Raw genomic sequence first — 16730 nt, forward strand, 5'->3', positions numbered from 1 at the left:
AGACACAACTCCAGCAGGCATACACTGTGAACCCTCAGGCCACTCTGATGAGAGAAGCAGGTAGTCAAACTGTAGATGATCTTCACCTCTCCCTCCTGTCCTCTAAACCCAACATTCCTATCTCACTCCATCTCTTTAGCATACCACCTTCTTCTCCTCTGCCCTCATCTCCAGAGAATCACATGGATCCTCTCAAGCCTTCCTTCCCCCTCAGCTTATTTTTCCCTCCAACAGGCATTTTCTGAGAACCTGAGAAGCCTAACTGAGAAGCAAGTAGGCCAGTGACACAGGTAGTTGAGCTTCAGGACTTCATGCTTCCTCCACTCCTCCAATCCAAACTCCAAGTTTCATACTCTCTGTAGCAGACTACCTATTGTGGCCTTTCCTCACTCTCTGTCTCAATTCCCAAGGGTCTAAGTAGATCCTGGTGGAACAGTCTGTTTTCCTCCTTCCTTGTGACACTCCTTAGCCTGCCTTCCAGCCCATTCCCGTTCCTAAGTGTCAGCTTCCTAAATCTAGAAACACACTCTACCAGGAACTATCAGTTGCCACACCTAGAAAGAACCCAGAAGAATTTCCTACCAGGCAACAGAGAGTTACCACAACATCCTGGGAAACAGAGGGAGCAACAAAATCCCAGGAGCAAAACATCCACTTAACAAAGACTACACCAAAGATCACTACGTAGAATTACATTCTACTCAAACTCAGATGCCTAAATCCATGCCAGCATAAAAATACAGTAATGGCCAGGACAATATGTGTCCACTAGAGCCCAGCAACCCTACCATATGAGGCCCTGAGAATTGCAACATAGCAGAAGCATATGGCAAAGACCTTTAGATAGCCTTTATGAATATACTAAAGATCCTTATGGAGGAAATTTCCTTAAAGGAATCCATGAAAACACAAGCTGTAAAAACAATTCAAGGCCTAAACATGGATATGTTTTTCAATGAAGAAAACACAAACTGAGAGAAATACAGAAACAAAAAGTTTAGAACCTTGAATGTGAACCTTGGAGGAAAGTCTCACGAGTAGAATACAAGAGATGAAAGAAGGACTCTTTGACATTGAAGACATGGTAAAAGAAATGGATACCTTGGTCAAAGAAAATGATAAATATAAAAAATCCTGCCACAAAGCATCCAGAAAATTTGAGACACCATGAAAAGTCCAAATCTATTAATAATAGGAAGGAGAAGAAACCCATGTCAAAGGCAAAGAAAATATTTTCAACAAAATCATAGAAGAAAATTTCCTTAACCTAAAGAAGGATATGTCAATCAAGGTACAAGAAGCATACAGGATACTCAATAAACTGGGCCAGAAAAAAATTCATCAAAACATTAAATGTACAGACAAAGAAAAAAATCTTAAAAGCTTCAAGGGAAAAAAGACTAAGTACTATAAAGAGGCTGACTGATTAGAATTACACCTGACTTCTCAGTGGAGACTCTACAAGCCAGAAGGTCCTGGGTAGATGTTTTACAGACTCTAAAAGACAACCCATGCCAGCCCAGACTACTATACCCAGCAAAACTAACCAATATCCCATTTGACATCAGGCCCATTTCATGAGATGGAACCCATAACCAGCATTGCTTCAGTGATCAAGAACAAGAAAGTAGATAGCTCAGGGACTCTGAATAAAACCAAATGTTACTATTCTAAAATACCAATAAAATAGTAATAAAATGACTCCTGATGATATTCTGCTGTATTCACAGATCAGTGCCTTACTTATCCATCATCAGAGAAGCTTCCTCCTGCAGCAGATGGGAGCAGATACAGAGATCTACATCCAGACATTACATGGAGAGCAAGAGACCTTGGAACACTCAGCCATAAACAGGATGTCTCCATCCTGTTTTCTCAGGGCTCAAGTAACCCAGTGGAAGAGAAAGAGTATAAAGGATGGAGGACACCAACAGAATCAATGCATGTATGAGCTCTGAGACTGTGGCAGCATACTCAGGGCCTGCACAGATCTGTACCTGCTGGGGTCCTAGAGCTGAAAGGAGAATCAGAACATATCCTATCCCTAATCCAGAAAATGAACTCCATGGCACCATCAAAGGCTCCTATCAGGGCCCCTGTTTCTTTAATTTTATTTCTTTTTATCCTATAGGTCCTTTGGATATATTATGGCTTTCAGTGGAGTGTTTTGATGGGATTCTCGAGTGGGTGAACTGGTGGGTCTCTGCATCTGTATACATTTTCCACCCCTGCCCCCTTTTGGCTCTTTTCCTTCTGTTTGTTTGTCCTCCAATGTGTTAGTTTTTATTTTTTTCAATTTAGTTTGAATTAATTATTATCCCTTAGAAGCCTGGTTTTTATCATGAGAATTGGGGTGGGTCCAAATAGGAGAGGAAGTGGGTGTAATGGGGAAAAGTAGAGGGAGGGAAATCACAATCAGGATATATTGTGTAAGAAAAAGTCTATTTTCGTTAAAAGAAAAAAGTAAAAAGAAAATTAAAATAAAAATAAAAAAATATAATCACATAAGGAAAATTTACTTTCCTTCATTGATGTGGAAAATTAAGAACTCTTAATCATTTATTAATGACATGTTTATAATTAATATTATAACACATGATTATATATTAATTATATTTATTAACAGATGTTTAAAATATAGGAATATGTATAAAATAAATAGATTATACAACATATTAATATATTATAAAATATACAATGCATATTATATTATATTTTATATACATTACATGTGTATATATATAATATATATTTTGCCTAGAGATTATTTTTATTTATCCCTTTACTCTTAATGTGAGGTACACATTTAATAGAAGTATACATATAAATTTGTAATAGATAAGAATTTGAAGAATTTTCTTTCTGTAAAATGGTTCTGTTATGTTGTTAAGGTTCACAGCAGAGATCTCATTATAATTCTATTTCTCTTTCTTTCTTTCTTTCTTTCTTTCCTTTTCTTTCTTCCTTTCAGTTTTTACCAGAATGATTACTTTTAACGTTCTCACTGTGAACAATATCCTTTGACAGCATGATTAGAGAAAATAATCTAGTTACAATATACACTCAGCGTGACTTATGTTAAAGTAATTCTAAATTTAAAGTGTAATAACTTTCCAATAAGAAGAGAAATTGGGTTGCCAGAGCCTGCACCACACATACCTGCTTGACACCCCCACCAGGGTTTCCACTAATGAGTTTCTATATTCTCACAGCTATGGATAAACATCTTTTCATTAGGGAGTGAAGTTGATGAATATGAGCCATTATATATCCTGTGTATGAGGAATGTGACTTCCTTTTGAGAGCAGTCCAACAGACATGCTTATATCAAACATGTGGTTAGTACGCCTGAGAGAAGCAGAGAGTCAGTTCATCAGAGATGAGCATTTAAAGGTAGCAGCCTTGGTAGGCTGGAGAGGGCCACAGACAGCCTTGGTAGGCTGGGAAAGGGCCACAGACAGCCTTGGTAGGCTGGGAGAGGGCCACAGACAGCCTTGGTAGGCTGGGAGAGGGCCACAGTCAGCCTTGGTAGGCTGGGAGAGGGCCACAGACAGCCTTGGTAGGCTGGGAGAGGGCCACAGACAGCCTTGGTAGGCTGCAGGGGGCCACAGACAGCCTTAGTAGGCTGGAGAGGGCCACAGAAAGTCTTGGTAGGCTGCAGGGGGCCACAGACAGCCTTGGTAGGCTGGAGAGGGCCACAGAAAGTCTTGGTAGGCTGGGAGAGGGCCACAGTCAGCCTTGGTAGGCTGGGAGAGGGCCACAGACAGCCTTGGTAGGCTGGAGAGGGCCACAGTCAGCCTTAGTAGGCTGGAGAGGGCCACAGAAAGTCTTGGTAGGCTGGGAAAGGGCCACAGACAGCCTTGGTAGGCTGGGAGAGGGCCACAGACAGCCTTGGTAGGCTGCAGAGGGCCACAGTCAGCCTTGGTAGGCTGGGAGAGGGCCACAGAAAGTCTTGGTAGGCTGGAGAGAGCCACAGACAGCCTTGGTAGGCTGGAGAGGGCCACAGACAGCCTTGGTAGGCTGCAGGGGGCCACAGACAGCCTTAGTAGGCTGGAGAGGGCCACAGAAAGTCTTGGTAGGCTGCAGGGGGCCACAGACAGCCTTAGTAGGCTGGAGAGGGCCACAGAAAGTCTTGGTAGGCTGGGAGAGGGCCACAGACAGCCTTGGTAGGCTGGAGAGGGCCACAGAAAGTCTTGGTAGGCTGGGAGAGGGCCACAGACAGCCCTTGCGTCTCTGGGTTCAGTGCTCAGTCTAATCTAGGATGTGAACCCTGCCCAGGCAACATCTGAAATCAATGTCTTCAAACAGGGTTTGTGTTTTTGTTTAAGATATCGGGAGGTGTATGTGGAAACTCTGAAAGCAACGGCGTTCTGTACCTCACAGTTGATAGGTTGGAACTGTTCTTTCTGTGGGAAAACATCCTCAGAAGGTACTTATTACCTATGCCAGGTTTAAGTGTGGACAGAAAATCGGCAAGGCCCCCTTCCTGATTTAATGATTCTTTTCACTTTTGTGAGAGGGACAGGCTGATTGTCAAGAACCATGGAATTTACTTTTAGTGTTATAGAGACCAGTTTAACATTTAAAACTCTTTTTAAGTCAGAAGAGAATTTATAATTGCTTCTAGTGAGCAGCTTGAAGTAATGAAAAATTTCAATGTGCTTCATATATATGTTTTCAGCAGTGTTGGGATGGAACTCAGGACCTTGTTAATGATAAGCAAGCCTATTTCCAATGAACCACATCTCAAGGTCATATTTTATATTTTTTAAAATAAGCAAATCTATGTGAGTAATTTTCTTTTTCTTAATGGTGTGATTTTGTGTGCCCTTACAGTAATTTTTTCTCATCCCTTCTACAATTAAAGGGAGTAAACTTCACTCAATCAGAGGAATGAAGGATATATGCACTATCTCAAGAGACATAGAGGCTTAACTGCAATGACTTTCTGGGGTAGGATACATTTGTGACATTGTAAGTGGAGTCCAGGTCCTTCTCTCATAACTTAGAGGAAGGACTTCCATAATGTGTGAACAGATGCTTGTTTGAGTGTTCAAATGTGGATGTCACTCACACACGAAGTAGTTTCTGTCAGGTCAGCATGGATCACAGCCAACATGTAATTGCTCAGTTATCTGCATCCCATGACCCTTGACCCTTGGAGTACCAGGGGAGGACTCAAGCAGACAAAAAGGACCAACATCGGCACATAAGTTAGCAAGTGCAAGCCACTGCCTGCTGCCCACAGTTATACTCGCACCCTGCTTCTCCATCAGGGTCTTGCCCTGCTTGTCTTGGTTCTGTCAATACTTGCCTGCTCAGGTGGTCTTCTCTCTACCTCAGCCTCTTGATGGTAGGAGGACTTTAGCAGGCCACTTGGATGCCCAGAATGGAATTGCTTCTCTGTTTTTCATGGGTTCTCATAGATTTGCATGAGCAAATCTCTTCTAGGTTAAAACAACACCTCAAGAATTATGTCACTCCTCAGCCAATTCTGGGACACATTTGGAAGGGTGAATGCTAAGTGTCTCTCACTAGAAGAACATAGGTGTATGCAAATTATTTTCTTCTAATGAGCTTCTATGGATGGTTGTTGTAAAATATGGTAGGTGTAAATAACAGTTGAAGTCCTGTTCACACTGCAGCCTTACCACGTGGCAAAAGTTAAAATGATTAATATTCTCCATTCTAATAGATTGCTTAAAGTTCTTACAGTACAGGGGGTTACACTATAAAGCAAACACCATGTTCAGCACATGGGGAGCTTCAGTCTCTGCATAATTTTCTTCTCCCTTCATTCTCCATACTCTTCAAATTCTTAAGTTGAAATCATGTTCCTCCCTGTTTAGAGTTGACCCTGGAGCAGTATGTATTACCCTTGGCTGTTTATTTTGCCCCAAAGTGTGTCAGCATTTTCTAATTTGTCCCACCTTAAGTGAAGACATCCTTGTCTATCAAGGATGCTCTTTCTCTAATCTTCTACAGTCTGGGTGGTTCAAGTCAATGCAGACACTGCCCGTGCTGTGCTGTTAGCTGAGCTTGGCCTTCTTGAAAGTTCATTTTGTTTTAAATAGTGTGTGTGTGTGTGTGTGTGTGTGTGTGTGTGTGTGTGTGTGTGTGTGTGTTATGTATATAGTTTCTGTGTGTGTGTGTGGTATGTATATATGTTTCTGTGTGTGTGTGTATGTGTGTGTGTGTGTGTGTGCATGAGTGCTTCTGCCTGCTGAATCCAGAAGAGGATATCAGATTTCCTAGATCTGGAATCATAAGGGGTTATATCCAGATGTAGGTGCTTGCAGCTAACTCCTGACCTCTGCAACAGCAGCAGCAAGTGTTGCTAACTACTCGGCCATCTCCCCAGTCTGTAGGCTCAGTATTTGTTGCAGGAAAGCACAAGGAAGCTATTTCCAGCTTTCACATTCAGTTTCTATACATGAATAAAATGGGTATACAGCAGTGGGCATGTTTAGTACATCATCACCATGTAACTGCTACTCCAGTCATGGCGTGGAGGCCTACCTTCCTCACCATAGCCCTTCAGACTTCCTGATAGTCCTCCACATCAGCCACAGATTATTATCCATGTGCTTGGCAGCAGAGGTGTGCTGGATCATTTTGTACATGTAGGAACACTCGCACACACAAAATGAGATGACGAGGCTGAGGCTCAAATCTGAACACTAGATTCACGTATGTCTCACGCATACTTTAATCACATGCCTAAAGATAGGTTTATGCAATATATTAAGTAATTCTTTGTTTCAGGGAAGATTTGTGTGCTCTGAGCCACTGGACAGTATTGCCATGGCATTATGTCAATGCTCAGAACATTTCAAAACTTTGAAGAGGGATGCTCAGTCTGTACCACACGGACTTCTACTGATGGAGGTTGATTAGATTTTGTGTGCCTTTGGAATTCCCATAAGCAGAATCTTTCAGCATAGCCCTTCTGTGTCTGCCATGCATTCTCATGGTATGTGCTTCAATTCCACCTTCAATGCTGTGGAATTTGTTTTCATTCTATTGCTATTTGGAAACTCAGTAATATCAAATTTTAATTTGGATACATCAACTGTGAAGTTTGAATAATTTCCTGCTTGGGGTCAGCTGCTGCTCCTGCCTTACTAATTTGTATGTATCTCCTAGGGACATGGTTACATTTCACAGAAGTGAAATTATTGAATGATGGAAAGCACTATGTGAATTCTCAGCTTCCCTGAGGTATCCATTGCTAACACCTATTTCTATTCCCTGGTATTTTACATGGTGTTCAGCTGCTCCAGCCCTCCTCCTCTAAAAGGACATCCTGTCTTTTTCACTTTACTAGAACTTGGTGAACGCATTGGTTATTTGGTGTGGTTTTTATTTATATCTCTATGTTCATGATTTTGAATGGGAATCTTTCTAAAGTTTACTGAGAATTTTAATTTCCTCTTTGCAAAGTCATATTGATTTATGAATGCAACATAAATCTTACCTGAATTACTAAATTGATTCTTTGGAAATCTTTGAAGTCTCGCCAAACACTCACAAAAGTTCACGGAACTTTGAATATCCCAAATAATCCTAAACTATGCAAACAAATCAAACTCTCACATTTCTTGATTACCATATTTATTACAATTACCGTGTCTAAGACTGTTGTTGCATCAGCCTAATCTTGATACAGTGGCACACAGAACAGTAGAGTAGAATAGAGAGCCCACAACTAAGACTTCATGTTCATGCTCATGACTGAGGAATGTTTTAGAAAGGTTCTAGGATCCTTAGACTGTTTTCTATGTAAGTGGTGCTGTTACAACGGAATATTTGTGTGCAAAAGAATGAAGCTGGCTCCCCCACATGAGAGTGTTAACTTTAAATGGGTTATAGGGGAGAGATGACTCAGCGGTTAAGAGCACTGACTGCTCTTATAGAGGTCCTGAGTTCAATTCCCAGCAACTACATGGTGGCTCACAACCATCTGTAATGGGATCCAATGCCTTCTTCTGGTGCGTCTGAAGACAGTGACAGTGTACTCATAAAAATGGGTCATAGACCAAAGTAAAACATCTAAGACTAGAAAACAGTTCAAAGGAGAGATAGGAAAAAAAACTCTACTGTGTCTAAGATACATAGAGAACTATTTCAACACTCTGTAATAAAACACAAGCAATCGATTTATAAAATGGGCAAAATGAATACATACTTCTGCGAAGAAGATATTCAAATGCTCAGTAGGGCCTGGACAAACTCAGCATTGTTAGCTGTTTCAATACCACATCTCTCTGTATCTTTGCATGGCCAGGAAGGGTCTCCATCATGAAGAGAAGGGTGATGATAAAACAAGAGGAGTTGTGGAAAAGATGAGCTCAGGAACCCCTGGCAGAAAGGAAAACTGATGCACGCACTTGGGAAACTTGTGAGCATTTTATCAGTTGTCCGGATATGGTTTCACTTCACCTGAGGCTTTAAGCTGGAGGAAAATTTTATTAGTGTTTTAGAGGAAAATCAGTAGAAGTTGGACAAACATCCTGGTAGCTGTTAGTAAGAGACGGAGAAAAGGCTATTCAATTAAAGTTAGGTTTAGAATAGAAATAGAGACGACAACAACAACAACAACAACAGAAATAACTCCTGAGTGCAGAAGTAGAACAGCAAGCTGAGGAATGAGCCCGCCAAAGAATCTGGCCATGGGTGTGCCATCTTTTGTAGACCCTCTACACTGTGCACTTCTCTCCCAAATGATCTGTTTGCTAGATGATGCCAGAGTAATTCTTCCTCAAGAAGGTGTTCCTTTCTTCATTGACTGGATGAGGTATTTCTGTTAAAGACGTACATACCTATTAACATAACAACCTGTTCGTCATGATTCCTAAAGAACCTTAGGATCCAAGAAGACAGTTTGTGGTTGCTTTTCCTCAACCCAGTCAACTATGTCAAACTCAGGACCTGGTCCCCATGAGGTTTTTAAATTAAAGTATTCATTGACTAACAAAAGGTTGCAGGTTGCCCAAGGAAATGTCACATCTAACTAATTACTAGATGCAATTACTAACTTAATACTTGTTAGATTGTCATTAGGAGGTATGAGCAGCTTTTTGGCCACAAAACTTTTTTATATTGAGTTTTTATTGGTGATCATAATACTATATATATATGCATATATATATGCTTATAACATTAAAGTATGATGAGTGAATTTAACATATTAAAAGTTTATAGCATCTTTTCAGGAAAGATCATATACTATACAAGCTATTCAAGTGATACAAGACCTGTTTTCAGTGTCTTTTCAGTTGAGAAGAATCCTATTCCGCATGCTTCTCCTCCTGAGGTGGTTCACACTAAACAAGCTTTGCTCTCAGTTTTTTATTTTCTTCTACAGTAGCTTCCTATTTCACTTTCATTTCTGCCAATTTTAGGTGAAACAGCCCTATTTCTGCACTTTCTGGGGTAGCAGCAACTACATGATGCTGTTAAAAATCCAGAGCACTGGTGGGCCTCTTTGGTTCTTCATATAAGACTACCAACACTTTCATCAGTGTGTCCAGCACCCCAGACTTCCCTAAGTACCTCTGGAACTGCTCGTGTGTCCAGTCAGTCACTTTGTAGTGGGCCATAGTGACATCCACAGCAGTGTAACTGGCACCAGAGACACGAGCTAGTAACCACAACACTTTTTACTGCTGTTGACAATGTAAGAAAAATATTGATTGTAATATCACTGTGAACTTAAGTTGTTGGTTTCCGTCTTTGAAAATCTACATTAACTGCTAAGTTTGTTCATGGTTTGAGCATAGATAGCCCTCTGCAACTTATAGGTTGGAGTTTGGTCCCTAGGATGACATTAGAGACCAGGGACCTTTAAAAAGTAGCACCTAGTGGGAGACGATGACTGCCTACTCTCTCCTTCTGTCTCCCTGACTCACACTAGGACTCTTCCCTCTTACCTGCTCACGTTTCCATTGATCCTTCACCCCCAGGGAATGCTACCAATGAGTTCCTGTCTGAGCCTGTCTAATGCTGTTTGTACTTTCAGCCTCTAAAGCTATAAGCCAACGTGTTTTTCTTTATAACTAGCCAACTTCAGGTATTTCACTAAGGTAACAGAAGAAGGGTTAATAAATTCATGTACAGGGTCAAGCATGTGGGTTGCTTATCTCACGTTTGCTATAATGATTACAATGTAGACACGAGCAGTGATAAATGGCTTCAGTAATGTGTGTGTGTGTGTGTGTGTGTGTGTGCATGTGTATGTGTGTTATGTGTATGTGTGCATGTGTGTGTACCTGTGTATGTGTGTATAATTATTTTTTTAAGTAAAGCAACTCAAAACATGTTCCTTAGGAGTTAGTCTTCCCCATATTCATTTTCCTTCTCTGTTTCATTTATTCCATTTCATCGAGTCCTTATGCTTGTCACAGTTTCCATGCTCATTTCTGACCCCCTCATCCTCAGTCAGCCCTAAATCACCATGACCAGGGATGGCCATCTTTTTTTCCTCCTAAGACCATGACCAGGGACAGACATCTAAGCCCTGTGTTCTTGACTTCTGCTGCTCTTTCCAATCACTAGCTGGAAGTGCAGGTCTGTCTGCCACTGTCTTTTTCTGTGAATTACGTGTGACATTTTCAACACTCTGACTTTACAGACACTTGTGCCAGAGCTCTGTGCTTTGTCTCCATAACTACTCAGAGAGGGAGTATCGACCAGCTTCTGCCATTGTGTTTTGTTGTCACTACAATTCCCAACTTAGATCTTAGTTAATTCACTGTCTGTGTGTTGATTTTTATTTATTTCACGTAACAATGAAAATAGCTTCCTTACACTTATTTTTGGTTGGGTGGTGAGGATTAAGTATCATTTTAGGAACATGCCTAGCATAAGAGTTATACACTGTGCAATTTCTATTATGTCATACAGTAGCTTTGGTACTTATGTCACTGAATGCTAGGTTATATTGGTCGGTTGTAACTCATTCAGGTGGGCTTACATGTTAACTGGCTCATGACATGGCTCATTACAGAAGACATAGTTTTCTTCACAGGTAGCATGCTATTTGAAGATAGTTTGAGAAAAAAAAAGTCCTTGTAATTACTGACAGTTGTAAACAATTCTGAAATAGCAAGCACCAATAAAGCTGTTAATACATTTATAAATAATATGACATAATAATATATTAAAGGAAACTAATATAGCTAATGTCTATTGAGTCCAGGCTTGAATTCACCTATTAACTCATTTAAATACAAGTAATTTAAATCACATAACTTCATTATGATGTTACTAGGCTAAGCACCTTATTTCTCAGGAACCAAAAAACGGCAAGGGTAGCAAACTTACTGAGAGTGCATGTAGCAGTTCCGAGGGTGCTGGGCTGGGCTGGGCTGCTGTGTACAGCAGACACAGTGTGATGTGATGCACCAGCCTGGCACTGCAGAGCACTGTATTCTGATGGACCAATCTCCATCTTATTGCCCTGTGTGGCAGCCAATTTACCTAAATTGCATAAAATTTTAAAATGAATATTTATTTAGAATCATCCAGTTAGCAGTTGTCATGTTTGAACACCATTTCCTCAAAAACATGCCCGCTACAACTTTAAGAATCAAGACACATCAAGTACACGATAGAAGGTCTAACATAAGGAGAGTTCCATAGATATGTATGTGGACTTTAGAAAGCATGCAACTCAGGGCCTTTAAAAAACGTTCTGGTTTCATTCCCTGGAGGAATTTTGCATTGCCTCAAAGAATGAAACCCAAAAGCAACAATATAGCACAGACCGGCAACGATATAAGAGGAAATTTAGAGCCAAACAACATAGACGTACAACCGCATAGGCACTGCTACAGGCAAGCGCCGACTAGGAGCTTCTCCTGGGTCTTGACAGATGGAACTAACTCAAGCCACACAGACAGACAGGCAGGAGAAGACCAAGGATCATCCAAAAATGGGTAGAAGGCAACAAGAAACATCACAGATGACAGACCAGTGGCAAATCCACACACATCATTATATAACCAATCAGCCATCACAAACTTTCCAATTTGACTAAAAAGGACAGGAACAAACTGTTCCTTGTCTTTTAGGGTAGCAGAAGGCTGGACCTCCTACAACCCCAAGAACTTCAGGGAACGTGGTAGAGTTTCTATTCTCTCAAAATCAGGCCAGGCCTTAAGATTGTGTCCCCAGGGCTGCAGATAGTACTGACAGGAGGGCTTGGGGTTGCACATGGTGGGTAGCCGTCTTACGACCTGGGTGGCCCAATTGCTACATCAGTTTTAACCTTCTCATCCTGCCTCAGTTGGACATTGAAGATTCCCTGATCCAAATGACAGTATTTGTCAGACTATGTGATCATGGACATGGGTCATTACTGCAGGCCAAGGAGATCATGGTTGATGAATGTGTTACTTGCTCTTCTCAGGGGCTTCTCTCCCCACCCCCACCCATCCCTCTTCCTCCTGTGTCCTTCCTCTCCTCCCTCCATCCTTCCAACCTCATCCTCCTACTTTCTATAGCACAGTTTTACATATTTCTACTTCTTTCTTAAGACAGAATCTCATCAGCTCAAGCTGGCCTTGTACTAATTGTGTAACTGAGTTTGACCTTGAACATCTGAAGTTCAAGCCTCCTGGCACACCTACCTGGTCCAATGCTGGGATTGGAGCTGTGCGCCACTGTGCTCAGTTTATAAAGAGCTGGGATTAGAACTCAGGATTTCATGTGCGTCAGGCAAATGTTCTTCCAACTGAAGCACAGACGCATCATTCACATATTGGGAAGTTACAAAACTTAGTTTTATTGGCAGCTTCTTAAGACAGATTTCTCAAGAACGGTAGCTTCCTTCCTAGTAGTTGGAAGTCTGTAAGTGTATCTGGAAAATTAAAAATGCTTAACGTAGAAAATGTAAAAATTATCTGAAGGGAGAGAGAACGGGCTAGTGGTTTCTTTCATTAATCACAGCAATGGTGTCCTATTTTCTTCAATGATAATTAAGCATCCAAGTTCGGGAAGGAAAACTTTGATGCCATGTGTGTTCTGCTTCTAAGCAGCCTCTGATGCCACTCTTGGGGCCACCAATCCATCAGAACTTTTAACTCCATTCATATTAATTTCTGCTACAAATATAAGCCTCTGGGTATTTGCTTCCACATTCTGTTTTAAGAACACACGTTTACTTTTCATAAATTGCCCTAGTTCATGGTATTGCCCTCTTGCATCTCTGTTACTTCAGGGCTGGCCCTGGTGTTTTGCTCATTAACATATGCCTGAAGAATTTAAAGTGTATAAACTCAATCCTTGGGACTTTTGTGGGGATGAGAATTTTTTTTATTTTTTATTTTATTTTTTTTTATTAACTTGAGTATTTCTTATATACATTTCGAGTGTTATTCCCTTTCCCGGTTTCCGGGCAAACATCCCCCTAATCCCTCCCCCTCCCCTTGTGTATGGGTGTTCCCCTCCCCATCCTCCCCTCATTGCCGCCCTCCCCCCAACAATATAGGTCACTGGGGGTTCAGTCTTAGCAGGACCCAGGGCTTCCCCTTCCACTGGTGCTCTTACTAGGATATTCCATGCTACCTATGAGGTCAGAGTCCAGGGTCAGTCCATGTATAGTCTTTAGGTAGTGGCTTAGTCCCTGGAAGCTCTGGTTGCTTGGCATTGTTGTACATATGGAGTCTCGAGCCCCTTCAAGCTCTTCCAGTTCTTTCTCTGATTCCTTCAACGGGGGTCTATTCTCAGTTCAGTGGTTTGCTGCTGGGATTCGCCTCTGTATTTGCTGTATTCTGGCTGTGTCTCTCAGGAGAGATCTACATCCGGCTCCTGTCGGCCTGCACTTCTTTGCTTCATCCATCTTGTCTAATTGGATGGATGTATATGTATGGGCTACATGTGGGGCAGGCTCTGAATGGGTGTTCCTTCAGTCTCTGTTTTAATCTTTGCCTCTCTATTCCCTGCCAAGGGTATTCTTGTTCCCCTTTTAAAGAAGGAGTGAAGCATTCACATTTTGATCATCTGTCTTGAGTTTCATTTGTTCTAGGCATCTGGGGTAATTCAAGCATTTGGGCTAATAGCCACTTATCAATGAGTGCATACCATGTGTGTTTTTCTGTGATTGGGTTACCTCACTCAGGATGATATTTTCCAGTTCCGACCATTTGCCTACGAATTTCATAAAGTCATTGTTTTTGATAGCTGAGTAATATTCCATTGTGTAGATGTACCACATTTTCTGTATCCATTCCTCTGTTGAAGGGCATCTGGGTTCTTTCCAGCTTCTGGCTATTATAAATAAGGCTGCGATGAACATAGTGGAGCACGTGTCTTTTTTATATGTTGGGGCATCTTTTGGGTATATGCCCAAGAGAGGTATAGATAGATCCTCAGGCAGTTCAATGTCCAATTTTCTGAGGAACTTCCAGACTGATTTCCAGAATGGTTGTACCAGTCTGCAATCCCACCAACAATGGAGGAGTGTTCCTCTTTCTCCACATCCTCGCCAGCATCTGCTGTCACCTGAGTTTTTGATCTTAGCCATTCTCACTGGTGTGAGGTGAAATCTCAGGGTTGTTTTGATTTGCATTTCCCTTATGACTAAAGATGTTGAACATTTCTTTAGGTGTTTCTCAGCCATTCGGTATTCCTCAGCTGTGAATTGTTTGTTTAGCTCTGAACCCCATTTTTTAATAGGGTTATTTGTCTCCCTGCGGTCTAACTTCTTGAGTTCTTTGTATATTTTGGATATAAGGCCTCTCTATCTGTTGTAGGATTGGTAAAGATCTTTTCCCAATCTGTTGGTTGCTGTTTTGTCCTAACCACAGTGTCCTTTGCCTTACAGAAGCTTTGCAGTTTTATGATATCCCATTTGTCGATTTTTGATCTTAGAGCATGAGCGATTGGTGTTTTGTTCAGGAAATTTTTTCCAGTGCCCATGTGTTCCAGATGCTTCCCTAGTTTTTCTTCTATTAGTTTGAGTGTATCTGGTTTGATGTGGAGGTCTTTGATCCACTTGGACTTAAGCTCTGTACAGGGTGATAAGCATGGATCAATCTGCATTCTTCTACTTGTTGACCTCCAGTTGAACCAGCACCATTTACTGAAAATGCTATCTTTTTTCCATTTGATGGTTTTGGTTCCTTTGTCAAAAATCAGGTGCCCATAGGTGTGTGGGTTCATTTCTGGGTCTTCAATTCTGTTCCATTGGGCTATCTGTCTGTCTCTGTACCAATACCATGCAGTTTTTTATCACTATTGCTCTGTAATACTGCTTGAGTTCAGGGATAGTGATTCCCCCTGAAGTCCTTTTATTGTTGAGGATAGTTTTAGCTATCCTGGGTTTTTTGTTATTCCAGATGAATTTGTAAATTGTTCTGTCTAACTCTTTGAAGAATTGGATTGGTATTTTGATGGGGATTGCATTGAATCTGTAGATCGCTTTTGGTAAAATGGCCATTTTTACTATATTAATCCTGCCAATCCATGAGCATGGGAGATCTTTCCATCTTCTGAGGTCATCTTCAATTTCTTTCTTCAGAGTCTTGAAGTTCTTATTGTACAGATCTTTTACTTGCTTGGTTAAAGTCACACCGAGGTACTTTATATTATTTGGGTCTATTATGAAGGGTGTCGTTTCCCTAATTTCTTTCTCGGCTTGTTTCTCTTTTGTGTAGAGGAAGGCTAATGATTTATTTGAGTTAATTTTATACCTAGCCACTTTGCTGAAGTTGTTTATCAGCTTTAGTAGTTCTCTGGTGGAACTTTTGGGATCACTTAAATATACTATCATATCATCTGCAAATAGTGATATTTTGACTTCTTCTTTTCTGATCTGTATCCCCTTGACCTCCTTTTGTTGTCTGATTGCTCTGGCTAGAACTTCAAGAACTATATTGAATAAGTAGGGAGAGAGTGGGCAGCCTTGTCTAGTCCCTGATTTTAGTGGGATTGCTTCAAGTTTCTCTCCATTTAGTTTAATGTTAGCAACTGGTTTGCTGTATATGGCTTTTACTATGTTTAGGTATGGGCCTTGAATTCCTATTCTTTCCAGGACTTTTATCATGAAGGGGTGTTGAATTTTGTCAAATGCTTTCTCAGCATCTAATGAAATGATCATGTGGTTTTGTTCTTTAAGTTTGTTTATATAATGGATCACGTTGATGGTTTTCCGTATATTGAACCATCCCTGCATGCCTGGGATGAAGCCTACTTGATCATGGTGGATGATTGTTTTGATGTGCTCTTGGATTCAGCTTGCCAGAATTTTATTGAGTATTTTTGCATCGATATTCATAAGGGAAACTGGTCTGAAGTTCTCTTTCTTTGTTGGGTGTTTGTGTGGTTTAGGTATAAGAGTAATTGTGGCTTCGTAGAAGGTATTCGGTAGTGATCCATCTGTTTCAATTTTGTGGAATAGTTTGGATAATATTGGTATGAGGTCTTCTATGAAGGTCTGATAGAATTCTGCACTAAACCCATCTGGACCTGGGCTCTTTTTGCTTGGGAGACCTTTAATGACTGCTTCTATTTCCTTAGGAGTTATGGGGTTGTTTAACTGGTTTATCTGTTCCTGATTTAGCTTCCGTACCTGGTATCTGTCTAGGAAATTGCCCATTTCCTGCAGATTTTCAAGTTTTGTTGAATATAGGCTTTTATAGTAAGATCTGATGATTTTTTGAATTTCCTCTGAATCTGTAGTTATGTCTCCCTTTTCATTTCTGATTTTGTTAATTTGGACACACTCT

At 40.9% G+C, this 16730-nt stretch overlaps 1 pseudogene; it reads right to left on the reverse strand.

The window, feature by feature from the left end:
• Positions 1 to 9176: 9176 nt before the first annotated feature.
• On the reverse strand, positions 9177 to 9602 carry Mycbp-ps1 (Myc binding protein, pseudogene 1; annotated as a pseudogene).
• Positions 9603 to 16730: the final 7128 nt, after the last annotated feature.

This window comes from Rattus norvegicus, chromosome 1, assembly GCF_036323735.1.
Source record: "Rattus norvegicus strain BN/NHsdMcwi chromosome 1, GRCr8, whole genome shotgun sequence".
Taxonomy (NCBI): domain Eukaryota; kingdom Metazoa; phylum Chordata; class Mammalia; order Rodentia; family Muridae; genus Rattus; species Rattus norvegicus.